Source organism: Mauremys reevesii, linkage group 5, assembly GCF_016161935.1.
Source record: "Mauremys reevesii isolate NIE-2019 linkage group 5, ASM1616193v1, whole genome shotgun sequence".
NCBI classification, from domain to species: domain Eukaryota; kingdom Metazoa; phylum Chordata; order Testudines; family Geoemydidae; genus Mauremys; species Mauremys reevesii.
In genome coordinates, this window is record NC_052627.1 from 137,401,165 (window position 1) to 137,413,263 (window position 12,099).

A 12,099-nucleotide genomic window follows, 5' to 3' on the forward strand; every position below is an offset into this window, starting at 1 on the left:
ACCCAGGGGGTGCGGCAGCCCCCCTAGATCCAGCACCTATGGCCAGGCACTGCCGACAGAGCGCTGTCATCCGCTTCCCTCTCACCTCCTTCCCCCATCCACCCGTCTCTGCCCTCCATGCCCTCCCCTCCCCCTCCTTCCCTCATCCACCCGTCTCTCCCCTCCACTCCCCTCCCCCTGCCCCTTCCTTCCCTCATGCACCCGTCTCTCCCCTCCATGCCCTCCCCCCTCCACCTCCCTCCCCCGGTGCAACCATCTATTATCTCCAGACCTCCCACTACCCCTCCTTCCCTCACCCAACCACCAGGCATCACTTCCCATTTCTATTTCTGGGCCAGGGCTGCTGTCAGAGGGAGGCTCTAACCCAGCAGGCTGCAGAAAGGACCCACAGGCCAGTGATCAGGGGCTCGGCTCAGCGCGAAGGCAGGACAATGGCCAGGGACAATATCTATGGGAACATGCCGATGACGGAAGCTGCTCCCCAGCCCAAAGGTAAGCACAAGAGGCTGCACCGGACCCTGGACTCCCGCTGGCCTCTCCTTGGCTTTGCGGTCTCTGCAGAGCATCCTGGGCAGCGACCGCTTGCTCCACTGACCACGAACCCAGAGCTCAGCCTTGTGCTGGCCAGACAGCACCACGGGCAGTGGGCGAGGGTGCTCGGTCAGTGCTTCCCAGTGCGTTCTCTCCCCTGCCAGTCCCCAACGGGAGAAGGGCACAGGGGGAGAGATGGGAGTCCCTGCCCAGCATCCCAGCCTCCTGCCGGGCAGCGCAGTGCCATGGGCTGGCCATAAAAGCCAGCCAGGCTCCCCCTCCCCAGCTCACTGCCACCATCAGCCTCTCCCAGGAGGAGATCACCAGGGTCGAATCCTCACAGCCCCCATCTCTGGGGACCAGCTCCCTCTCATCCCCCCATTTCACAGTGACACCTCCTTTCCTTACCCTCTGCCCCTTCCCTGCCGGAGCACACGCGTCTAACCGTGAGCAGGGGCAGGGAGATGTAGCTGTGTTAGCAGAGAAGGGTTTTCCCCAGGGCTCGGGGATGGGGAGGGAAGGGAGCCTGTTCCTCCAAGGACAAGGAGGAAATGGAGCTGAAAGTGCTGAGATAAGGACCAGGCTGTTTTCCTAAAGCTCCCAGCACAAGGGGCCCCTCTCAGCGCTTTGGCTGGATGACTGGGCAATAAAATGGCAAATGAAATTCAATGTTGATAAATGCAAAGTAACACACATTGGAAAACATAATCCCAACTATACTTATAACTTGATGGGATCTAAATTAGTTGTTTCCACTCAAGAGAGGGTTCTTGGAGTCACTGTGGACAGTTCTCTGAAAACATCCACTCAATGTGCAGCGGCTTCAAAAAAGCGAACAGAATGTTCGGAATCATTAAGAAAGGGACAGAAAATATCCTATTGCCTCTATATAAATCCACGGTGCACCCACGTCTTGAATACTGCCTGCAGATGTGGGTGCCCCATCTCAAAAAAGATATATTGAAATTGGAAAAGGTTCAGAAAAGGGATTAGGGGTATGGAATGGCTGCCATATGAGGAGAGATTAATAAAACTGGGACTTTTCAGCTTGGAAAAGAGACGACTAAGGTGAGATATGACTGAGATATATAAAATCATGACTGGGGTGGAGAAAGTAAATAAGGAAGTGTTATTTACTCCTTCTCATAACACAAGAACTAGGGGTCACCAAGTGAAGGTTTAAAACAAACAAACAAACAAAACAAACAAAAGGAAGTATTTCTTCACAAAATTCACAGTTAACCTGTGGGACTCCTTGTCAGGGGATATTGTGAGGCCAGGACCATAACAGAGTTTCTAGATAAGTTCATGGAGGATAGGCCCATCATTGGCTATTAGCCAGGATGGGCAGGGATGGTGTCCCTAGTGTCTTTGCCAGAAGCTGGGAATGGGCAACTGGGGATGGATTCCCTGTTCTGTTCATTCCCTCTGGGGCACCTGGCACTGGTCACTGTCAGCAGACAGGATTCTGGGGTAGATGGACCTTTGGTCTGACCCAGTCTGGCCGTTCTTACATTCTTATGTTTGGTTGTGCAGGTGTCAGGTGAACAAGGGCCTGCTCCGGGGGTTGTTTATCCCCTTTGGTTTCAGTGCAATCCAGATGCCGTGTGGCAGCTGTTCTGGATTTGAACACATGAAAGACGCCCAGGAAGGGTCAGTTGACAGGCAGGGAGATGGGGCTGACGGAAGTGGAGGGTGCGGGTGAGGATGTGAGGTTCAGTAGGCAGCTGCAGCTACGCACCGAGCTCAGCTAGGCTCTCTGCTGCAACAAAGGAAAAGCTGGATATGAGTCAACAGTGTGCACTTGTTGCCAAGAAGGCTAACAGCATTTTGGGCTGTATAAGTAGGGGCATTGCCAGCAGATCGAGGGATGTGATCATTCCCTTCTATTCGGCATTGGTGAGGCCTCATCTGGAGCACTGTGTCCAGTTTTGGGCCCCACACTACAAGAAGGATGTGGAAAAATTGGAAAGAGTCCAGCGGAGGACAACAAAAATGATTAGGGGGCTGGGGCACATGACTTATGAGGAGAGGCTGAGGGAACTGGGATTGTTTAGTCTGCAGAAGAGAAGAGTGAGGGGGGGATTTGATAGCTGCTTTCAACTCCCTGAAAGGGGGTTCCAAAGATGACGGTGTTACGGCGTCCCCGGGCGATGCTCTGGAACTGCTCCCCACAAAGCCAGTCAGGACTCTGGGGAGCCTCCTCTCCCATGGAGCAGACTGTCTTCAGGGCAAGAAGCTCACACGGCTTCACCTCCTGGGTCTCTTCTGGGAGCATGTAGCATATGACCCCTTGTGCGCTTCCCACGCGAGTCTGCCCAGGCAGGTGTGAGGAAGTGGGAATGTTCTTGCTGGGTTCTGTGAAGGCTGAGTGGGGAGTATTGACCTGGGAAGGTTGCAGGGGAGTTGTGCTGGGACTGGCTGCACTGGGGAAGGGAGGACACTTGAGGATGTAACCTGAGACCCCAGGAGGGGGATTGGAGGCCAGGTGACACCTCTGCCCTGGACACTGGACAAAGGACACAAAGGCTGAGGGAGGAGCCGGGGGGAGGCTGAGTGAGAGGCTGGGGGGAGTTTCAGTTTGGAGCTGGCTGGGAAATGGAGGGGCGCCTGACGGGGCTTGGGCTTCCCAACGGGGCTGTGGCCTCCCTGGGGCCCACAGATGGACCTGACTACAGGGGGTCCTGTTGTCTGTACCGGCAAGACGTGTTTTGGACTCTGTTCCTGTCGTCCAAATAAACCTTCTGCTTTACTGGCTGGCTGAGAGTCATGGTGAATCGCAGGAAGAGGGGTGCCGGGCCTAGTCTCCCCCACACTCGGTGACAGCAGGGTTCTGGGGAAGCCAGAGGGTCCTGCACACACCCCCACTTTTCAGTTAGACGTGACTCTTAGCCAGCCAGTAAAACAGAGGTTTAGTTGCTAGGTGACAGAGTGTCTGGTTAGAAACTGAGGCACCCACACATTATTCAGAGGAAACATTAAGAACAGCCCCATTTTGTCACATCTCTCCCCTCTTCAAGACCGAACTGGGCGAGGTCACTTCAGCCAGTGACCTGGGGAAGTTTGAACCCAGCAACGTTTCCACGGGTGCCCCAGCATCTCTCCCATTCCTTGGGGTGAGTTACACCAGGACAGTCCAGTTTCACCCCCTCCCGTGGGTCTGTTGTGCTTGATGGCGCTTGCAGGCTGCATGTGGGAAGGTTCATGTAGCCCGTGCCCTTGTGCCACCCCAATAGCCCTGGGGTTTAAACTGGGATTGGGTCTTTTCCCAGAGCTCCAGTTTGGAGGGCTGGAATTTGGGCTTTCTTGGTTAAGAGCCCCCAGCTTGACCTTGGCCACCCTCTGAACAGGTGTGTCTGTTCCCAGCAGCTTGGCCTCAGCCCCTTGCATTTGACGCCGCCACGTCGGAGGAGAGTGGTCAGTATACACAGTAAAGCGCTGCCCAAAATGATACAGCTGCAGCTTTCCAAGGGCCTGCACCAGGGCTGGGGATTTTTTTTTTGAGGCCGCATAGTTCTGCTTTTGGGGCAGCCGTTTTTTGCAGTTCCACTTCATCACAGATGGACCTAGACTGTTCTCAGTGGTGGCAGATGACAGAACAAGGAGCAATGGTCTCAAGTTGCAGTGGGGGAGGTTTAGGTTCGATATTAGGAAAAACTATTTCACTAGGAGGGTGGTGAAGCACTGGAATGGGTTACGTAGGGGGGTGATGGAATCTCCTTCCTTAGAGGTTTTTAAGGTCAGGCTTGACAAAGCCCTGGCTGGGATGATTTAGTTGGGGATTGGCCCTTCTTTGAGCAGGGGGTTGGACTAGATACCTCCTGAGGTCCCTTCCAACCCTGATATTCTGTGATTCTATGAAAACATAATGAAAAATGTAGTCTGCGCTCAGTGACAGAGAAGCTCCTCCCAGAAGCTGTTTCAGGAAAGGCTGAGAACTGTAAACTCAGTACATTAGTGAGAGGCAGCTTCACCCTTTGGTTAGCGTGAGAGAATCTACTTCTGCAATGTAAGGGGATTATCTGGGCATCTGAGTGTTGTCTGCTGGTTCCAGGAACCACACCCCATGGGGGAGTGGTGCGAGCTAATGGCTGAGGCCCAGATCAGACAGGGAGGGGGTGCGGCAGGCTGAGACTTTCAGGGAGAGGAGAATCTGACAGTCTTGCATCTCCAAGCAGCTGCCGTTCACCTTGGGGAGACCAAATCCAGAGCACACTGAGCACACTTACTTCTGTCTACACATAGATCCTGGCTCGAATGCAGCTCTAGTCTTCTCCCTTTAATGTGCAGGGGAGACACAGTCTTCTCGCTTTGCCCTGTGATTTGCCCCTTGGCTGCCTTGCAGGGAGGAGCCCAGCATCCTGGGGATGGGTTATCAGACAGGGATGCTGTAGAAAGGCCCTTCTGAGCACACTGCTGCTGTCAGCCCCACTTTTCTCCTGCAAAGAATCATTTCCCCTCATTTCACTGCCTCGTTGTATTCATATTTCATAAGTTGTTTCAGGTTCCTTTTCTCACTCCTTTGGGCCTGGACTTCACAAGCCCTAAACTTCCCTCTCAAGAAATGCTTAGGCAGGGGGGAAATCCTGCTCCCAGATCTCTCTCACAGGACGTCTGCCTGGCACTAGAGTCACTCCTGATTTAGGAGGGTCGCTTTACATTCAGGTTCAGGTCGGTTCTGACCTTATTTGGCCTCATTCCGCTGTTGCTGTTAACCACAATGAGGGAATAGGAGGCTGAGCAGGTATTAGATTTGGGGGATGTAGTTTCCTCGGTCAGTGGCATTTGAGCTGTAACTTTCCATGGATACGTTTCTTCTTCTCCTTCAAGGAAACCCTTCCAAGACATCGGTCCCTTGGCGGCACACGGCAGGAGGCATCGTCACTGCTGTCCTTCTCCTCCTGGGTCTGGCCCTGGCCACGTCCCTCCTTGCTGTGACACTTCTATGTAAGTTCAACTGCAGATCCAAGCCCAACATTTGCCAATTTCCATACAGGCCAGCTGGCTCGACTGGAGGGGAGGGGCACCCCCACATTTCAGCAGAATATCGACCGCGTTTCCAGTCTGTCCCTCCAAATAAATCTCCTGCTCCAGGGAGTTCGAATGAAGCTGTAAGATCTTGCCCTGCTGGTTTGATACTGGCACAAACTTTCTAAGTCTAACGATGGTCCAGCACTGACACAGGTCACCGGGGGAGGCTGTGGAACCCCCATCACGGGAGGTTTTTAAGAACAGGTTAGACCCCTCTGCCCAGCAACCCCCACTCCCAGCCCAGGGCCACCATGCACTCCCTGCCCCACCAGAGTTACCTGCGGGGGGCTCTGTCCTTCTCCTGCAGCGCCTCCCCCCAGCACATTCGGCCAGTCTCCCTGGCAGCCAGGCCCGGGCGAGGAGCAGGAGGGAGCCGCGTCTCATGCGACTGAAGCAGGCCGCTACAGGTCACTGCTCTGTGCAGGGCAGCAGCTGCCTGAGAGCCTGGCTGGGGGCGCAGGGCAGGGTCGCCCCAACCAGGGCCCTGCTGCTGGGGACAGGGGCCGAGTGAGCCAGAAACGTGCCGGGGGGTCGGGGACTCCAGCTTGCTCGACACCTGTCCCTGGTAGCCTGGCCTTGATGGGGCAGCCCCCCCACCTCCCCACCAGGCTCTCTCAGGCAGCCGCTGCGCTGCACAGAGCAGAGACCCTGAGCGGCCGACATGAGAAGTGGCTGGTCCTGCCCCCTCCACTCCCTGCCCAGGCCCGGCTGCCAGGGATGGGGCCGAGCGTGACAGGAGTCAGCGTCAGCGGGAGAAGGACACAGCCCCTCTTCCTCCCCCGCACCCCTGGCCGCCAAGCTGAAATCGGGGTGGTGCTTCACCCTGCACACACCCCCTATGCGTCGCCTCTGGCGAGTGGGTTCTGGAGAGTTTGCTGGTTTGCGGTGTTCAGTTTGCAGAGGCTGGTATGGGCCGTGCGCTGAGAGATGCAGAGCCTGTGATCACATCAGATCGGGCGAGGGGCTTCCCTGGTTAGGGGGCCTATAAAGGCAGCCAAGCCGTGGGAAAGAAGCCAGCAAACAAATGGCAACAGGGGAGTTAGCGTGCGGGATTGTAAGGAGAGTTTGGGGGAGGGGCGTCGTCGTTCTGTTTTTGTGTGGTGTGGGGTTTTCTTTCTCCTTGACAGGCGCTTCGGCCTGAAGGGTGTGACAGATACAGAGGCAGCAGTGGTAGTGACCCAAGCAATGGAAGAGACAGTGAAGATGACCAGATGTGGAAGCTGCGGGATGATCCTGGAGCAGGTACCTGAAAAGAGCTTGTTTGTATGAAGCGCCGCCTGAGAGAGCTGATGGAAGAGAAGAGCCGAGGTTTGGAGATGCAGGTGGAAACTCTGGTTGAGTTTTGAAGGGGATTCGAGCAGATGATGGAGGAAAGGTGAGAGGGGGCTGAAGGGAAAACTCAGGACTGGCAGATCCAAGCTGGACTGGAGAACGCGGAGGGGAGACTGCTGGGTGAGTAAAGTGGCCAGTGGAAACGTGATGATGAGAACCGGGCAGAGGAAAAGACCAGCTAGTGAAGGAGAAGTGGAGCTCAGGAACAGGTTTGCTGAGTTGGAAAGTGAAGAAGGTTGCAGCAGGGAGTAGCAGAAGGTGGGAGGACCAGGGAGAAGAGAAGAGCAGCTAGTCCTACAAGAAGAGGGGAAGAGTCACTGTAAATACCCAGAGTTCGGAGCCCCAGGAGAACAGAGGATGACTTGCAGTAGATCACAAGGGAGAACAAAAGACAAGGGGACTTGCATTCAGAAGGAACAGGAGGAAGGCTGGAGAATGGCACCAACACCAGGAAGAGGCAGGTCTACGTGACTGGTGACTCCTTACTAAGAAGAATGGACAGGCCTGGCACTAGAGCTGATCCAGGGAACAGAAGGGTGAGCTGTCTGCCGGGAGCTAAGTTATGGGATGTGAACCTGAGGCTGAAGAAGATCCTAATGGGAGCAGGAAGGAATCCACTGATTGTCCTTCACGTGGGAACAAATGATAGTGCTAGATTCTTGCTGGAATGGATCAAGGGAGATGATGCCAGGCTGGGGAAGACACTTAAGGAAATGGAGGCTCAGGTGATCTTCAATGGGATTCTACCTGTCCCTAGAGGAGGAGAAGGGAGGTGAGACAAGATGATGATGATCAATGCACGGCTCAGGCAGTAGAGCTCTAAGGAGGTCTCTGGGCTGTTCGATCACTGGGAGGCGTTCACGGACAAAGGACTGTTCTCATGGGACGGACTCCCCCTGAGTAGGGCGGGAAATAGATTCTGGGATGGAGGGTGGCACAACTAGTTAAAAGAGCTTTAAAGTTGGAATTCAGGGGAGACAGTTGAGAGATGCACATGTAATCTCCACTTCTGATTCTAATATTGAGCAGGAGAAAATCAAGTAAGAGCAGACACAGCAAAGGAGAAAGGAACAGCAGAGGGAAGGAGAATGGACATCAAGAGGAAAGACAGTTCCCAAACCAATGACGCTAACAACCAAGTAGTAGGTGATACTGGCAGTAGCATGACTGTGCCTAACCACGTGAGGAGCCCTGGCGAAGCCGAGCGGAAACAACTAAGGTGTCTATGCACCAATGCAAGAAGCCTGGGGGAGAAAATGGAGAAACTAGATCTACTGGTGCGGGAAGTGAAACCAGATGTTACAGGAATAACAGAAACATGGTGGAATAGTAGCCAGGACTGGAGTACAGACAATGGAGAGTATGTGCTGCTCAGGACAGACAGAAATGAAGGTGAAGGTGGTGCAGTAGCATTGTATATTGATGAGGAGATAGACTGACTGTAAAGAAATTAGAAGTGCTGCAATGGATAAATGAGAGACTGCTTGGGTCAAAATCACTTTGGGGAAGAAAGCTACCAGAGGCTCCCCTGACATAGTGCTTGGTGTTGCTACAGACCCCCAGGATCCTATCTGGATATGGATAGAGACCTCTGGAAAAACTTCAATTATATAGTATCAGGGAAGCAGCAAAGAATCCTGTGGCACCTTATAGACTAACAGATGTTTTGCAGCATGAGCTTTCGTGGGTGAATACCCACTTCTTCGGATGCAAGCAGTGGAAATTTCCAGGGGCAGGTGTGTATATATAAGCAAGCAAGAAGCAGGCTAGAGATAACGAGGTTAGATCAATCAGGGAGGATGGGGCCCTGTTCCAGCAGCTGAGGTGTGAAAACCAAGGGAGGAGAAACTGGTTCTGTAATTGGCAAGCCATTCACAGTCTTTGTTTAGTCCTAAACTGATGGTGTTAAATTTGCAAATGAATTGGAGCTCAGCAGTTTCTCTCTGGAGTCTGGTCCTAAAGTTTTTTTGCTGGAGGATGGCCACCTTAAAATCTGCTATTGTGTGGCCAGGGAGGTTGAAGTGTTCTCCTACAGGTTTTTGTATATTGCCATTCCTAATGTCTGATTTGTGTCCGTTTATCCTTTTCCTTAGAGACTGTCCAGTTTGGCCGATGTACATAGCAGAGGGGCATTGCTGGCATATGATGGCATATATTACATTGGTGGACGTGCAGGTGAATGAACCGGTGATGGTGTGGCTGATCTGGTTAGGTCCTGTGATGGTGTTGCTGGTGTAGATATGTGGGCAGAGTTGGCATCGAGGTTTGTTGCATGGGTTGGTTCCTGAGCTAGAGTTACTATGGTGCGGTGTGCAGTTGCTGGTGAGAATATGCTTCAGGTTGGCAGGTTGTCTGTGGGCGAGGACTGGCCTGCCACCCAAGGCCTGTGAAAGTGAAGGATCATTGTCCAGGATGGGTTGTAGATCCCTGATGATGCGGTGGAGGGGTTTGAGCTGGGGACTGTATGTGATGGCCAGTGGAGTCCTGTTGGTTTCTTTCTTGGGCTTGTCTTGCAGTAGGAGGCTTCTGGGTACACATCTGGCTCTGTTGATCTGTTTCCTTATTTCCTCATGTGGGTATTGTAGTCTTGAGAATGCTTGGTGGAGATTTTCTAAGTGTTGGTCTCTGTCTGCGGGGTTAGAGCAGATACGGTTGTACCTCAGTGCTTGGCTGTAGACAATGGATCTTGTGGTGTGCCCGGGATGGAAGCTGGAGGCATGAAGGTAGGCATAGCGGTCTGTAGGTTTTCGGTATAGGGTGGTGTTAATGTGACCACCACTTATTTGCACCGTGGTGTCTAGGAAGTGGACCTCCCGTGTAGATAGGTCCAGGCTGAGGTTGATGGAGGGGTGGAAGCTGTTGAAATCATGGTGGAATTTTTCTAGAGTCTCCTTCCCATGGGTCCAGATGATGAAGATGTCATCAATGTAGCGTAGGTAGAGAAGGGGCGTGAGTGGACAGGAGCTGAGGAAGCGTTGTTCCAGGTCAGCCATAAAAATATTGGCATATTGTGGGCCATGCGGGTGCCCATAGCGGTGCCACTGATCTGGAGATATATATTGTCATTAAATTTGAAATAGTTGTGTGTGAGGATAAAGGCACAGAGCTCAGCAACCAGTTGTGCTGTGGCATCATCAGGGATACTGTTCCTGACAGCTTGTATTCCATCAGTGTGTGGGATGTTTGTGTAGAGAGCCTCTACATCCATGGTGGCTAGGATGGTGTTCTCTGGAAGGTCACCAATGCATTGTAGTTTCCTCAGGAAATCAGTGGTGTCACGGAGATAGCTGGGAGTGCTGGTAACATAGGGTCTGAGTAGGAGTCCACATATCCAGACAGTCCTTCAGTGAGAGTACCAATGCCAGAGATGATGGGGCGTCCAGGATTACCAGGTTTGTGGATCTTAGGTAGTAGATAGAATAACCCTGGTCGAGGTTCTAAGGGTATGTTGATTTGTTCCGGTGTTAGTGTAGGGAGTGTCCTGAGTAGATGGTGCAGTTTCTTAGTGTATTCCTCAGTGGGATCTGAGGGAAGTAGCTTGTAAAATTTGGTATTGGAGAGTTGTCTGATGGCCTCCTTTTGGTAGTCAGACCTGTTCATGATGACAACAGCACCTCCTTTATCAGCCTCTTTGATTATAATGTCAGGATGGTTTCTGAGGCTGTGGATGGCATTGCGTTCTGCACGACTTAGGTTGTGAGGCAAGCGATGTTGTTTTTCCACAATTTCTGCCTGTGCACGTCGGCGGAAGCATTCAATGTATAGGTAACGGACACAATGTACATTCAATGTAACGGACACAAATCAGACATTAGGAATGGCAATATACAAAAACCTGTAGGAGAACACTTCAACCTCCCTGGCCACACAATAGCAGATTTTAAGGTGGCCATCCTCCAGCAAAAAAACTTTAGGACCAGACTCCAGAGAGAAACTGCTGAGCTCCAATTCATTTGCAAATTTAACACCATCAGTTTAGGACTAAACAAAGACTGTGAATGGCTTGCCAATTACAGAACCAGTTTCTCCTCCCTTGGTTTTCACACCTCAGCTGCTGGAACAGGGCCCCATCCTCCCTGATTGATCTAACCTCGTTATCTCTAGCCTGCTTCTTGCTTGCTTATATATACACACCTGCCCCTGGAAATTTCCACTGCTTGCATCCGAAGAAGTGGGTATTCACCCACGAATGCTCATGCTGCAAAACATCTGTTAGTCTATAAGGTGCCACAGGATTCTTTGCTGCTTCTACAGAACCAGACTAACACGGCTACCCCTCTGATACATAGTATCAGGGGTGTAGCCATGTTAGTCTGGATCTGTAAAAAGCAATAAAGAGTTCTGTGGCACTTTATAGACTAACAGATGTATTGGAGCATGAGCTTGTGGGTGAATACTCACATTGTCAGACACATGTACTGGAAATGTCCAGAGGCAGGTATAAATATTCAGGCAATAACGAGGTTGTTAGTTCAACCAGGGAGGGTGAGAACACCAAGGGAGCAGAAACTGCTTTTGTAGTTGGCAAGCCATTCACAGTCTTTGTTTAATCCTGAGCTGATGGTGTCAAATTTGCAGATGAACTGAAGCTCAGCAGTTTCTCTTTGAAGTCTGGTCCTGAAGTTTTTTTGCTGCAGGATGGCTACCTTTAAATCTGCTAGTGTGTGTCCAGGGAGGTTGAAGTGTCTCCTACAGGTTTTTGTATATTGCCATTCCTAATATCTGACTTGTGTCCATTTATCCTTTTATGTAGGGATTGTCCAGCTTGGCTGATGTACATAGCAGAGGGGCATTGCTGGCATATGATGGCGTATATTACATTGGTGGACGTGCAGGTGAATGAACCGGTGATGGTGTGGCTGATCTGGTTAGGTCCTGTGATGGTGTCGCTGGTGTAGATATGTGGGCAGAGTTGGCATTGAGGTTTGTTGCATGGATTGGTTCCTGAGCTAGAGTTACTATGGTGCGGTGTGTGGTTGCTGGTGAGAATATGCTTCAGGTTGGAGGTTGTCTGTGGGCGAGGACTGGCCTGCCACCCAAGGCCTGTGAAAGTGTGAGATCATTGTCCAGGATGGGTTGTAGATCCCTGATGATGCGTTGGAGAGGTTTTAGCTGGGGACTGTATGTGATGGCCACTGGAGTCCTGTTGGTTTCTTTCTTGGGTTTGTCTTGCAGCAGGAGGCTTCTGGGTACACGTCTGGCTCT

General features: G+C 52.1%; 1 long non-coding RNA gene across 1 annotated transcript; it reads left to right on the top strand.

The window, feature by feature from the left end:
* The first annotated feature begins 277 nt into the window (after window positions 1-277).
* Window positions 278-11,169, top strand: LOC120406487. Its single transcript, XR_005599312.1, has 3 exons — window positions 278-492; window positions 5,362-5,478; window positions 11,155-11,169. It is a non-coding gene; the product is annotated as an uncharacterized LOC120406487 (long non-coding RNA).
* The last annotated feature ends 930 nt before the right edge of the window (window positions 11,170-12,099 follow it).